Source organism: Propithecus coquereli, unplaced genomic scaffold (assembly GCF_000956105.1).
Source record: "Propithecus coquereli isolate 6110/MARCELLA unplaced genomic scaffold, Pcoq_1.0 Scaffold209, whole genome shotgun sequence".
In the NCBI taxonomy this organism is placed as follows: domain Eukaryota; kingdom Metazoa; phylum Chordata; class Mammalia; order Primates; family Indriidae; genus Propithecus; species Propithecus coquereli.
Genome location: NW_012145967.1, coordinates 2972041 through 2987346, shown reverse-complemented (window position 1 = coordinate 2987346; position 15306 = coordinate 2972041). Strand labels below are relative to the sequence as shown.

At 44.2% G+C, this 15306-nt stretch overlaps 1 protein-coding gene across 5 annotated transcripts in view; it reads left to right on the top strand.

The window, feature by feature from the left end:
* The window catches only part of OPCML (opioid binding protein/cell adhesion molecule-like), a 1134565-nt gene that overhangs the window by 901973 nt on the left and 217286 nt on the right, over window positions 1-15306 (top strand). The gene's annotated exons all lie outside the window — the stretch shown is intronic.

Sequence of the window (15306 nt, the reverse complement as noted above, 5' to 3'; positions counted from 1 at the left end):
AAACATATGCAGGTAGTGGTTCTAAGATTTTGAGAGGCATTTTAACAACGCAGCAATCCAAATGAACTTATTTTGTACTGATCCCAACTGCCACCACTATGTAAACCAATTTCTGGCAGGTACTGGCTCACAGTAGGAATGAAGTTCTAAGTAGGCTAGTCTCATCACCCAAGGACACATCCTTCCTCCACCAAATAAGAGGTTTAGGTAGCCCTCTCTCAGAGCCTCCTCTGCTGTCATCTTGGGGACATACACTGAGCTCTCAGAAAGGGCCCTGTTTATGATTTGGTCTTTAGCAACTGCCTTTTATCAGATCCCATCTGTCATAGATTCAACAGATTTTTTTCAGTTTGTGAAATGTATAAGCGTCCTTGCTTAGCTAAGATAGATTTCTTCATCTTTGCTTTTTTTTAAAAAAAATATATGAGGTTGCTCATTTCAGTTGATTTCCCAGAGAGAAGCTGAGTGGGGTTAGTGTCTATTCATGCTTCCGTCCCTCGTACATCTTAAGATGCTCATTCCTTCCCTTTGGCTCAAGCAGCTCTTCGCTTGCGTGGCATCCAGGCCTGCCTCTGTAGGCCATTTGTAATGGCCTATGTAGGGCCAGAGATCTGTCTGCTGCAACTTCTGTTCCCCAGCAGTCCCTGGCAGTCCCTGACCCTGCCTCGCTGCTTGAAGCTTCACTCTGCCCAGCCTTCAAGCCCTCCTCCCATCCCCACGTGTTTTCAGGCGCTTACACGAGCCTGCCCTACAACAGACGTCTATGGACGCTGCTGGTTTCCCTTCTCCATACATGTCCCACCCACTGCTTCGGAGCTACAAGGCTGCCTGCCATCTGGAGACAAAGACAACTGTCACATCTGATACTTCTCCTCAGGAGGGTGGAGGCACTCAGGGAGATCCATCACTAGAGATGAGCTGGGATATCTGTTGAAAGTTTCTGGGGGTGTAGAAAACAAGGAAGTGTGCATTCTCACTACGCCACCTGCCACCTGGGCTTGCTTCCAGAGGAGCTGGAATTCACAGCATTGGAAGTGACACCTCAGTGGCACCTCTGTGGCCTTGACAGCAAAGTTATCTTCAAATTCAGGAAATGCGGCACTGAAACAAAAAAGAACCGTCAGGGACTGCACAGAAACAGACTCAAACCAAAAAAACCTACCCCTTTCCAGGCAACGGGACAGGCTGTGGAAGGGTGTCAGAGTCATTACGGGCCACATCGCGCTTGGGGTGCAGAGACGTAGGGAATGATGTTCCTAACAGTCCACTTTGAGCCAGCCCTTGGGTGGGACGTGGAAGACTACGGGGTCTTCCTGCGGGCCTCCGAGCTAGGGAGAGGCACAGCACTGGTGTCTTCTATTCCAGAGCTCAGCTCCCGCAGTCTCCACGTTCCAGGCCAAGTGACTCTGTGGCTCTGGCCCTCGGAGGTGGCCTGGGAAACCCAAAAGTAAAGAGTCGGGGCAGGCGGAGGTAGAAGGGGAGGAATTCTCCTGGCACACCTGGCAGGCTGGTCTTTCCTTTACTGAGCGGCTACAGGGAAGGAGGCCAGGGAGCTGTGTTCCCTCCCCTTGCTTGGCAATGTGGCATCTGGCTTTCTCTTTGGGGACCAGTTGAATTACCAGGGGGTGGATGCAGAGACCCCACTGCTCAATTAGAAAGAAGCCCAAGAGTCCTCCTCCTTCCCAGCAGCTATCGGCTTTTGTCCAGTCTATAGATTAATTTTTCAGACTTAGTGTTAGTTCAGGTTAGATAAAGATAATGAAAGTTCCCTAATCCTCTTAAAGAAGATTTATCTGACTGAGTAGAAAGCTTTTGGAAGACAATAAGGCATGTATAAAACTGAGGCCTAATCTCGCCTTTAATTTCAAACTGCTGATGGGTATTGATTTTGCAATGAGAAAAACTGAAAAATTTCCGAGCTGCAACTTGTCTGTTTAGAAAAACAAAATGATGTTTATTTATCTTCCGTCCTTTTGGGAATGTTGGTATCTCACTCCTTCTGCGAACCAGATGTCATCAGCAGACTAGAGAGCAGTCCCTGGGGCCCGCTTTGCTGTCCCTTCTGCAGGGGAGGGACTGGGCTGCTTCCCCACTAACCCCAGTGCCTGCCCCTTACTGTCGGGTAAGGCAGCCTTTGCCACATATCTGATGGAACTAATTTCCAAATCCTTCTCTTTGAAAGAAGAAGCTGCCTTCATTAAAATTGTGTCACTGATACCCGAGGTACATCTCAGCCACTGAGGGTATCATTTCAAGGCAGCATGTGAGCACGTGTGATAATGTGATCTCGACTGAATCCTAGGTGGCAAGGAGCCTCGGAGCCAGGGGGAAGTGCAGCCGTGGGGTCAGATTAGTCGGGGTAGGAAAGTCAGTCCGGTAGCCCTGCAGAGGTTGAGCTGGAGTGCAGAGAAGCTGCAGGCACGGGCACCAGGTCACTCCCATTGCCCAGGCGGGGTGGCCAGGTAGACTGTGGGCCTACCTGTGGAGATGCAGAAGTCCTGAGATATCGTCCAAGGGAAACCGAGAGCATTCATTCTAATGTCTTGAAAGAGGAAGAATTAAAAGGATATCACCCATATCTTTGAGTTTGGGGAGATGTTGGTGGCCTTGATAGTAATTGGGAAAGTAAGATCCTGTTCCACTCAGAGAGAAAAGCTTTAGGCCTACTAGGCCCATGGATAAAGAAAACACAAACATTAAACGCATATTATAGAACTAGGGAACAGGTGTAGCTTAACACCAGAAAGGGTATATTTGAGATTCAGCATGGATTTGCTAGCTTGGGAGTAGGTAAGTTTTCTGAGGTTAACTATTCCTCGAGAACAGCAAGATTCATGATTTATTCCTATCTGTCCTCAGCACTTAGCACACTGAGACGTAGCAGGCACTCAGCAGTGTCTGAGAAATGCACAGGAGCAGACGGACACAGCAACTGCAGCGGCGTGTGAGTGCAGGCATTGTGAAGCCTCTCCAAGCAGATAGCAGCAGGGAACGAGTCAGACCCTGTCCTGATGACTTGCAGTGGACACGCCCTGGAGGGCAGAGGGTCTTTGGTGTGATGAGCTGAGAAATGCGCCATAACAGGGTTAACACAAAGTCTACGCATTTATGTAGTGCTTTACAGAGATGGTTGTAATCTTTGTCTCGTCTGACCCTCAGAACCAGCCCTGGGAGGCTGCTGCAGCGCAGTGACTGTCGTCTCCATTTGTAAATTAGGTAACTGCAGCTTTTGGGGGTTAAGAGACCGGCCAGAGTCCCCAGTGAGTAAGTAGCCGAGTTGGGTCTTGAACCATGGCCACGGGACTCCAAGATTAGTGTCCTTCCGGCAGACTCCAATGCCTCTACTGCCACTGATGTCCGAACTCATTTCTCTGCTCTAGATCAATGGCAAATTTCTAGGTTTCTTAGGTTTTTTTTTTTTTGGAGTTGTTTTTCTTTTTCCTGCTACTGATATTGCATTATACCAACAGAAATGGAGGACAAAGCTCAAGACAGAAAATTAGCAGAGGGGGTGGGACACCAAAGCTACAATAAATGGTGTAGAGAGGCAGAGAGAGAAGCAGAGAAGAAGATAATTAATTTTCTAGCAGCTCATCCCTCCAGGGATACGCATTTTAAATGTTACCACTTTATCCTATGTAAGTACTGAAAACCCTGGCCCCTTTGAGAATCCAGGATCTAATTTTCATTCTAATTATCATTAACTCTTCAACATTCTGAAACTACACAGAGATCCATGTTTGCCTGTGCTGTGTTGTTGTGGTTTGCTAGGGACAGAGGGAGTCAGAAGAGCTGGTCTGTCTTCACCTCTTGGGTGTTGGTATTCTCTACCTGCTCTCTTGATTAGTTTAGAAATCTGTTTACTACAAAGTACTTCCTTTCATGGAATGAACTCCTCTTGCTAGGCCCAATTTTATGCAGAGGGCTGGAAATGATGAATTTTGCTAAATTCTCATGTATGAGACTCCACAGAAAGCTTATGCAATTTCCATGTAAACAAAAGACTTTGGGTCTTTTAGCCTGGAGTCAATTCAGGTGAAACTGGTTGGTATCCAAAGTTGAGTTTCGCATGTAAAGAAGTATGATTTCCCAGCCAGCCCAATCCTAGATTTTGCCAAGCACCAGGCAACCTCAGCATTGGACACATTTAAGTAAAATCCTTATCTCTGTCGTTCCTTATATCTACCCTACAAAATATACATCATAGTCATATTTACAAATAAAGAAACTAAGGCTTATAAAGATCAACAACTTACCCTAAGATGATGGCGCTACTATGTGCTTTAACTTCCCTTCATTAGACTTATCTGTTTGTGTTAAGCCTTTGTCTCTAGAAAAAAAGTTATCAAAATACAAATAGTTAAGGCACTTTACAAGCATTATCTCTTTTGATTATTCTTCATAAAAGCCCTGGATGAGTGAACAGAGAGCCACCCCTTCCAAGACAGGAGGTTGAGATTCAGAGAGTTGGAAGTGGTTTGTCTGAGTTCCACCGGCCAGGAAGTGTCAAAGCAACACCCGGCACCAGGTGTTTTCCGCCATGTCCAGTATTGTGTTCACTGTGCCATGTTGCTAACGCAGAGATGAGTAAACGGACAGGTGACTGCTACTATGTGTGAGAGAAATATGAAAGTTCTGAGTGTGCTAGAGAAGGGTGGATGCCCAGGAGACAATTCCAGGGTGGGGGCAGCAGGCAGATGTGGGGAGGGCACCTGGAGCGTTTACAGCAGGGCCAGGGAGGCAAGACCACAGGTCACAATTTTCCCAGGGACTTACCTATTTTCAGCTCTTTCTTTGTAACCAACTTGTTTTTTCTGCCATTTCCCTCTCTTCTCCCAAATATTACAGTCATTTAAATTAACATGTGATTGTGGGCTTAAAGAAAAGCAGGCAGTCAACCTGAAATAAATTTAATTTATCCAGCCTCTATTTTAAATTATAATCACTCTTGCTCTTCACAGAGGCATGGTGGAAGAATGGAAAAAAACAAAACTGGGTGGGCATCAGAAAACTCATTTCTCAGCCTGAGCTCTGCTCCTAACATCTCAGCCCTGTGTCTTCAAGATGCTCGCTTCCTAGATTTCTTATCCTGGGGTGAAGAGTAGAATTCAACATAATTGACTTGTGTTACATGTACACATGCAAACTGCAATCATACGTGATGTGTGCATGTGTGTGTGTGTGTGTGTGTGTGTGTGTGTGTGTGTAAATATATTTGTATTTGGAAATACGATCCTGGAAGGGAGTCTCTAAGCTGCAAATTCTATGTATGTGTGCAAATAAAGCACACAAGCAAACATAAGTGTAAGAACTTCTCTGCGCTTCATTTCCTTGACTTTGAAACGGAAGGACTGAACTGATGGAATGGAAGTCCTTTCTAGTTATTATATTTTATGATTTTTAACATAATTTCTCTGGAGGATTTTTATGTAACCGGGAGTCTGTACTCTGTGTCTTTTCCACCTTCACCCACTAATGGGGCAAGAAGAAGTTTTGCTCTTTCTCTCTTATTTATATTTTCTTCGGAGGCTTTAGGATTCAGGGTCCTCTTGCTAACACTACTAGTTAGTAGTGACTCTAAGCATTATTCGCCTTTTTATTTGGAGAAGGTGGAAAAGAAAATGCCCTTCCCCTCCCAGTTCCTCTCTGACATTTGCAACCTCCACAACCCACATCAAACTGATCTCTGTATCTGCATCTATATTCCTTATTGAAGGGTTACCCTGACCAAGAAGGCAAGTACAACAAAGAAGGAATCGAGAATGAAATTATTGTTTTCAAATTACTCTCTGCACCTGATAGAGGAAGGTGTATCAAGAGTCCTCCTTCACAAGAAGAGTGTCCCCATGCAGGCTGCTTGCACCCCTGCCCCAGTTCTCCTGCCCTCAGAGTTGGAATGAGGCCCACTCTCACACTCTCCACGCACGGCCCATCCCTGCTCTCGGATCACGTTTCTCAGATGCTATCTGAATTTGACACTGCATGCAGCCAGAAGAAAACTGATGTTTCCCTTCACCAAATCACCCACATTGTGATATCTATCATGCCATTTGTGTGTGGAGGGCGACAACACAATTCAAAACACATTTTGTAAAGAGGTTGATTTCTCCTTTTTTCAGGTCTCTTCTACCATTATTGTGAGAAGGAATATGGGGCTTTGTTCTGCTCTGCTTAGGAACCAAGACCAAAACACACACACACACACACACACACACACACACACGCACACACACACACGCCATGCAAGCACGCATTCACACTCACATATGGACTCACACAAACTCATGCACACACTCGCACACTAATGTACACACTCGCACACTCACACACACAGTTTTTACAGGTTTCTTGGCTATTTCTTCTGTGGCCTCTGGCATTCCATTCCACCCTCCATTAAGTATGTAGGTTCAGCCTCTGTCTAGGAGAGGAGAAAAGGAAGGACATGCTCAATTTCTCCTGTGACACTTACCGTCTATTAATTATAAGAACAGGAAGAGTTGGTATTTTCCAAGGTGCATGAGACCAAATCAGAATGTGACATTGGATGAATACATGGGCAGGGCTGAGGATGGGCTGACCCTGCCTGCCGGTGGACGCCACTTCCATTTGAGAGTCCTGGCTGGGAAAGTGCGTGCACTTGTTTTGACTCAAAGGCAGAGAGACACATCGACACGATCCAAGTAGGTGCTGCCAGTCCTGGCACCTGGTTTGATGATTTATACGGTAGCCAGAAAGAGAAGTGTCAGGGCCCAGGGCTGTCATCTGCCTTATTTGCAACAGAATTAAATAAACGGAACAGTCATAAAGCCTGTTCTCAAAATCATCACTGATGTGGAGATGGAGGAGAAAATGAAATGCCTGTTATGTTCTGCTCAATTTGCATGGTGATCTCAGCTTATTTCCTAAGAGGCCCGTCTGCCAATAGCTCCAGTAAATAGATCTTTTCTCGCACATCCCTGCTGCTGTGAGCAGGGGAGAAATCACGTCTAGGAAGATGGGCAAATTAGTAAATGTCCACAAACTCTCCTAAGAGATTAGAGTTCATCGTGACCCTCATACAGTCAGGATTCCACAGAAGATTCGAGCTTCACCACCCATGAGGTCAGTCATCACTTAGCACCAGAGTAAACTGTGAACTCAGAGTAGTACCATTTGCCTACATGTAGCAAGCGTGCACGTATTCAGAGAGTCTGACTTGCATTCCAAGCCCGGTTTTGAGCTCCTAGTTAGTCAGTTTTACCCTCAGACATGGTGTCTTACAATAGTAACTATTAATTGTACTGATTCCTATTTTGGTTTTTCATAAAAATATCAAAAAGCCTTTGACTATTCTTTCACTGAATTCCTCTATAGGTATGGAAATTGAAGAGCAACAGAAGAGAAATAAAATACTCACAAGGAAAACAGTCAAGAATTTGTTTTCTTAATAATCATAAACTATGGTTGTCACCCACTGAGTACAGTTGACCCTCAAGTAACTTGGGTTTGAACTGCATGGGTCCACTTACATGCAAATTGTCTTCCGCCTCTGCCATCCCTGAGACAGCAAGACCAATCCTTCCTCTTCCTCCTCCTCCTCAGCCTACTCAGCATGACAATGATGAGGATGAAGACCTTTATGGTGACCCACTTCTACTTAAAAAGTAGTAAATATATCTTCTCTCCCTTATGATTTTCTAAGTACCAGTTTTTTTCTCCAGCTTACTTTGCTATAAGAGTACATTATATAATATATATAACATACAAAATATGTGTTGATCGACTGTTTATGTTATTAGTAAGGTTTCCAGTCAACAGTAGCCTATTAGTAGTTAAGTTTGGGGGAGTCAAAAATTATACTCAAATTTTTGACAGTGTGAGGATTGAGGCCCTTAACCCCCATATCATTCAAGGGTTGACTGTACTTAGGATCGTGGTCATTTTGTGTATATTATTCGATTCCATTTTCCAATTAACCCCACAAGGTGGAATTCATGTTCCTAATTTTTGGAATAAGGAAACTGAGGCTCAGAGAGGGTAAGGTCACCAACTGATAAGTACAGGGCTGTGATTTGAACCCAACTCAGTCTACAATGAATGTCTTTATTCAACTTCTATGCTGAACTTACCTTTGATTCCACACCTTTGACATAAGCAGGTCAGACAGACACACCAGTTCCTTTGTAATATGGATGCTTTCCTTGTCAGGTGATCTCTGCTTAGGGCATTTTAGTGTTATACCTACACAGTCATGATCTGTCTTACTTAAACCTTTTTCTCTCCTTCTGTTTTATTTATTTGAGTAACTACAAATTCTTTCTTGGAGTTAATATCAACTCTGTATCATTGAATCCTAAACCTAAATTTCCAGTTCTTATTTCTTCCAAAATTCCATTCTCTTATTTCTCTTTATTCTCTTCTGAGCTCCTCGACTTGGGTATCTCTTAGTCATCTTAGCATGTTCCACACTGAACTTATCTTCTTTATTTCAAAACCTGTTCCTCCTCTTTTAATTCACGTTTCCATTCATGGAAACACCATCCTTACGTAAAACCTTGGCTTAAGCTTTGACTGTTCTTTCCCCTTCGCTTCTCTGCCGAAGCAGATGTCACGTCCAATAAGGCTATTGTCCTCCTTTCTGTTCCCACAACCCTGCCGTCAAAGTGCGGAATCCTACTCTCCACTGACTTCTCACTGTCACATCCTACTTGATACCTAATCCTCAGCCTCTCCCTCCTTATAATTCATTTTAACGATGTTGTCTAAGTATTTCTGATGCACCCATCTGATCATGTCACTTCCCCGGTCTCATGATTTTAGTGACTTCCTATTGACAATGAAGTAAAGTCGAAACCTCTTAGATCATCTTTTCAAGTGCTAAAAAATCCCAGGCCAAACCTACTTTTCCACTCTTATTTCCTATTTCTCCATTTTTACAATACATTCTATACACAACCTAGTCAAATTTGTCCTTGTATGATCCCTCCTGCCCACCGTCCTGCAGTCTTTTCCATTTCTCACACAATTCATCTGCTTTAAATATTCTTCTTCTCCCTGGATATACAAATTCTACAGAAAGTGGTATAGTCCACTAGACCTTTCCCTGATGATAGAAATGTTCTATGTTTGCTCTCTCCAAAAGGGTGTGAACAAGTCATTAGGCACAAGTGAGTCTTGAGAGCCTGAGATGTGACTAGTACATCTGAGGAACTGAATTTATAGTTGCATATAATTTTAATTAATTTAATTTGAAAGAGCCACACATGGCTAGTAGCTATCATATTGCACAAAACAGTTTTAGAGTTACTAAGTGCCCAAAGCTAAAGGCTTTCTCTGAAATACCAGTTGCCACTTTTCCTTATGATATCTGTAACTTTTTATTTCAAATTTCAGTTATTGGTAAATCTAACTCTCTTCCTCCACTATATTGTAATTTCCTTAGAGGCAAGAGCCAGAAATGGCTCCATAATTTTTCTCAGAGGCACAGCTTAACAATGACAATCTGAATTGGCATGGCCATAGAAGTAGCTCTTTAACAAATTTACACAAAATATTACTGATCCCTAAAAATAATAGTGAAATATCTTACATGTATTTATGTGGAAGATTAAGCAAAAATTTCCGACTGGGTGTGGTGGCTCATGCCTGTAATCCTAGCACTCTGGGAGGCCGAGGCGGGGGGATCACTCAAGGTCAGGTGTTCAAGACCAGCCAGAGCAAGAGTGAAACCCCATCTCTACTAAAAATAGAAAGAAATTAGCTGGACAACTAAAAGTATATATAGAAAAAATTAGCTAGGCATGGTGGCACATGCCTGTAGTCCCAACTACTCAGAAGGCTGACACAGAAAGATTGCTTGAGCCCAGGAGTTTGAGGTTGCTGTGAGTTAGGCTGATGCGACGGCACTCTAGCCCAGGGAACAGAGCAAGACTCTGTCTCAAAACAAAACAAAACAAAAACAAATTTCAGTTGCTCTTATGAAAGAATAAGCATTTCAAAATGGTGGACATCTGGGAGGTTATTGGCGGCCACACCAGAAAAAGCCACACTGGTGGGAAAAAATCCATAAAAAGGGCTTATTCCCTTTGCCTCCCTGTGCTCAGGATGGATCATTGCACACTGTAGGCATCAAAAACATATCTGTTGAATAAAGAAGTTCTTAGTGAAACCTTTAAAAAAAATTCCTTAATTTAGAGCTTCTGGTGAAAATTTTGGACACAGCCACTTTCCTTTAGTGGTGTTAGAAATCACCCCAAACAAGGAGCCCCTGATGGAAGTGCATGAACCCAGCCTGCCGCCGTCAGTTTAATGGGATGGATTATGTGCTCCGATTGGCCAGTAAGCAGACATTAATGACCAGTTAGCAACTATGTTCAGGTCAATTAATTTATATTTGTATTTTGAAAACTAAAAGTTGCTCTGTTAGATTATTGATTCTTTGTCCCTGTATTCAATTTGTTTTTAATTGCACCATTGCTGGGCCAAGCCCTCCCTCCTGGCAAGCTGGCAATAAATCTGCCACCATCTCAACAATCAACAATAAATGTGTCTCTTCATGTCATTATTAATATGTCTCTTGGATTGGTTCATTACCACGGTTAACAGTTTATAAGAGCTGGATGGCACATTGCCAGGAGGATTCCTTTTCCCAAGGGCTATTTTGTCGTGATAGGATTGATGTTTTCAGGCCTGCATGTGCTGAGGAAAGGGTTCTGGGACTTAATTTAATATAGCTGGAATACAAGCTACCTAATCCTCTTTTTATCATAAACAGCTTTAGAAGACATTGCTGAAATAGAGATTTTTACCTTCTCTTCCAATTCTTCTTTCTTCTCACTTCTTTTTCTCTTTTTAATGTCTTCTTAACTTGTGTTCAGATAAATTATTTCCACTTCAAACCCACATAACAGCTACCTGAGTGACCTAAAATCCCCAGGTAAGGGAGCCACGTATCCCCCAAGAGCTGGAGTTTTATTACCGGATTTTTTGTTGTTTGAAAGCAGAGGGGAGCTCCCTGTGTTTGACATGTGATTGTTGAGTCATGGAGCAGCAGATATTGCCCTCAGAATGTCACTTAAATACAAGTCAGTACCAAAAAAGAAAGCTCTATCTCGTAATAGAGATAATCATTAATTATGGCATTGTTATTGGCTCTTTCAGTTATTAGACTTTTTCAAAGGGAAAGCACAGATTTTAAATGAATTTATAGGTTGGCAGAAGAGATTCCTCTGTGTCCTCAAATTGCCAAACAATAAATTTAAATGGAACTTAGAGTATTTTCTAAAAACCCTGCAGTATCCTGGAATCTAATGACAGTGGGGCGCGTTTGCCATTTCCAAGGCACGAGTTTCTCGAGAATAAAAAGTTTGGTCTCCTTCACACACAAAGTTCACAGTCAATTTTGTGATTAAGGATATAGATTTATACATAATTTACTGTTAGCAAAACACACACACTTTTTGGCACGTGGCTTTCCAGTGTGGGTGACCCTGAGCTTGTTGACCGAGAGAGGCGCGGGGGAGTTGACGGGGGATGCTCCTCGTGACAGGAGTCCGGGTAGCACAGGGAAGGGGCAGGGGGCATGGGACTCAGGCCTGGAAGATCTGGAAAAGAAAAAGGAGGCAAAGGAAAGAGATGGAAGAAGAACTTGAAAACAGAGCCACAAATGGAGGATGTGATTGAGAATGACGACGCGGAGAAAGGTGTGGGGGGCCCAGAGACAGGGAAAGAAGGGACAAAGGAATGTGGTCCATGGCTCGGTGTCCTCGGGCTGCCTCCCTAGGGGCAGGTGGGAGACCACACAGCAGGTTCGGCTGCCCTGAGGCTCTGCCTGTCGGCTTCTCCAGTGCACCCCGGTCCTGGGACAGCCAGTGGTGCTCCCACCCTGGTTCCCAGGACACCCCGAGGTTCTCTGGGCAAATGGCCCATGCCCCGCTTGAGGGCCTCTACTCCCCTGCTGCTTTGCTTGACTCCTTCAGCCAGAAGCAGGAGGGACCTGTTTGAAACTGTCCCCCATGGGACACAGCAGGCTCGGGCAGGTTCTGCCTCCTCTCCCCTCCTCCCCACCCTCTTCTTTCCATCCCACATGCCACTGACAACTGATCACATCTCTGGTCACTGATAGTTGGGCTTGTGTTTTCCAAGTGCTGTAATTTCGAGGTTAATGCAACAGAAAAGGCAATGCTAAGGATAGCCTAAGCCTTAATTAGAACGTATATAGAAAGGAAACCCACTTACTGAGCTGCTTCCAGAAGGGAGATATGTAAAATTTAACTCTTGGTCACTCTGTGACCTTAAATGAGTTACTTAACCTTGCTAAGTTTCAGGGTCCTCATGCGTGAACTGTGAGAAAGAAAGCCTACCCCACCTCCTTCATAAGGTTGTTGTGCATTAAATGCACAACACTCTATACTTTATTAAAATTATTTGTTTTAGGCTGCAAGGTTAATTCCTGAAAATGCCTCTAAAATTTCATGACAAGTGTTAACGCTAGGGTGGTTCAGCGATGCTTGGAACTATTAACCCTGTATTCATTCTAATATGGTTTTATCACATAAAAGTAAACCCACTGGTCCCATATATTTTAATAAGTTATATTAGGTTTTGTGGATAATGGAGGAAGATTCGTGCCACCTTCTGAATATGTTTGTGTGTGATAGCTCTGTCTTCAAAATTTTATATCATTCCTCTTGTTATTTTAAAATATTCTTCTCATAGCTATATTTTATATTGTTGTCATAATTTTATAGTCTCATGTCCAAGAGATACTTCTGGACATGGTTGTATGTTTTTGAAATTGAAACAATACATAATTGAGAGAATTAAGAGATGAACTAGACAACTTTTGGACAAAAGAGAAATAATAATCACTGTCATCATCAAAGGTTTTGTTTTTCTTAAGAACCTTCCATCTCTGCAACAATATGACTCAGGCTAAGAAATACAAAACTTAGAGCCCTTCCCAAGACTGCATTTTCGAGAGGGGCCATTCCTGCATACTGAATGGAACCTCTTCATTTGTAATGAACTTCTCTTACGTGTTATTACATCCAAAAATCAAATAGTCTATTGTCCAGTCTTAAAAGAAAAAAAATCTGTGACTGGAGCACATATATCCCCAAGTGCCCACTTTAAACATGCCACCAACGTGAGTGCTGAGTGACAAGCCCTGATCCCAGGCCACGGCTAATCCCAAGTACCAACAACTAATAACAGAATCGGAGAAGACAAAATAGCTACTTGAGCAATAAAGCTTCCCAGTCCTTGGTTCTGCAACAGCAGGGTGGAAAGTGAGGGGACAGGAAAATCAAAGTTCCTTTAAAAAAAATTATCACACATAGAGGCAAAATGTCCCCACAGCAGGAAGGAAAGTGGAAAACACACCAAATCAATCACCTTAAAAATAAGGCTTAAAATCTTCTACTGCATAAGATGTAAGTGGGGAGGGAAGAATGGGCCCAGCAGCTTGAAAATGTTTTATTAAACTGCATGCTGACTGCCACGGCGCATACAGGAAAATGCAATTAAGGTCAGGCCATTAAAAAGACGCCCAAGGACAGTTCTGAGAGAGACCCGGGCAGTCAGCAGGTGCCCAGGAAACTTCCAAAGGAAACTCACTTTGAGAAAGTGCCAGGCAGGGGCTGGACGCCCCCCAAACAGGACAGGCCTGATGTGAGATCTCCTTGCAGCCACCGCAGGAGGTGAAGATGGCAGAGGAGTGGGTGGGGAGAAGACGGGGAGGTGAGAATATAGGGCCTCCCACAGACGGGGACAGGTTCCAACCAGCATTGGAAGTCTTGGGTCTCGCACGTCCTCAAGGAACACACGTGTTCTGGAGGTGGTGTTGTGTCCAGTACAAAACTGCTTGGGCATCTCCATGGCCCACAGCTCTTTGAGTAAGGTGGGCCTGGGTGCCTCTGAGACAGAGGCCTGGCGCTGCCTCTCTTCCACAGTCCCCCAGGTCCTGCCTGCTGACCGTGAGGGGGCAGGTGTGGGCCCCTGGGACGAGTACACGCACCTGGCCGGTGGGAGGGACCAGACTGCACTGGACCGATCCCTTAATGAAGACTTTTTCTTCTCATGAGAAGATCCAGAAGACCTGGTGCCCTGTCAGGCAGAAGTTGTCCATTCGGGGCCTCCACGAGATGTAGTATGCCGGGCTGGTCATGGTAGGCCCGGGGTGATGGTGACCTCCACCCTGTCCCTGCCCTTCAGTGCACCCCGCAGTGCCCTACTTCTGGCTGCTCAGTTCTGTGCCCTCCTCTTGTAAATACCTGCAGGTGTCATTTGAGCTCAGGCCTTCTAAGTTCCAACTCTGTCACACCACGCTGTCACCACTGTGTTACACCAACCGCTGAAATCCTTCCCCAGAATGAATGCACCATGAATATGGGGGCAAAGTCTTTACTTCCGTGTGGACAAAAATGTTTACCCCAAAGGTGTGGCGCAGGATTCACACAGAATAGATGCTCAAAAATTCTTATTGACGGTATCGGGCATATAATGAGTAATCAGTAGGTATCTAATGATAAAAAGAATAAAGATATTTGGTTGAAGAGAACTAAAACAGACTGATTTAGGCATATATGCACACGCAGAAATAAACTACTAATCAAATATTATATGGACATACTGGTAGCGTGAGGCTGGCGTTAATGACCAACCTTCCTCCCCAGGCTCAGTGAACTTCGATTCAGGAGTGAAGACACTACTTTTGTGCTGATTCTGGGGCTCCTAATTCTTTCTTCCATCCTACCAAGCCACCCGCTGAAGTTCGCGGTCCCAGCCACACTGCGCGTTTCCTTTTGCTGGAGAAGACATGCTAATCGCTGTGAGTTTGCGGTGTGCCTGCCACACTCAGACTCCAGGATGTGTGTTCCGCCTCGTCCCTTCTATTCCCATCTGGTACCGCGGAAGTCTGCGGAATGCTAGCTGGGCAACCGCGCCTGTGTGAAACAGGTTCTTCTAAGAAACATCAGCGACAAAGCATCCATTGTGACTGCAGCAAGAGCGGTTTTATAGACTTCACTGACTTTAGGAAGGGAAAAACAATTTCTGGGCATAATACAATTTGGAACATGCTCCCATTTGCCTCAGGAACTATTGCCTTGCAGTGATTTTCTGTCCCTGGTGAGTAAATGTTCCCTAAACTGCAGCTCCCGTGGATGAAAGCCATCCCTGCGCTGCCCTAGCAAGAGTTTTGCTTTTTAGTCTTGACTTCTTATTAACACGCGGGTTAGTTTACATTTCTTTTCCCTACTTTTCGCTTTCTAAAGTTATCTCGTGTTTCCTCTCTTCTACCAGTTCCTTAATCCTTCTCCCTATAAG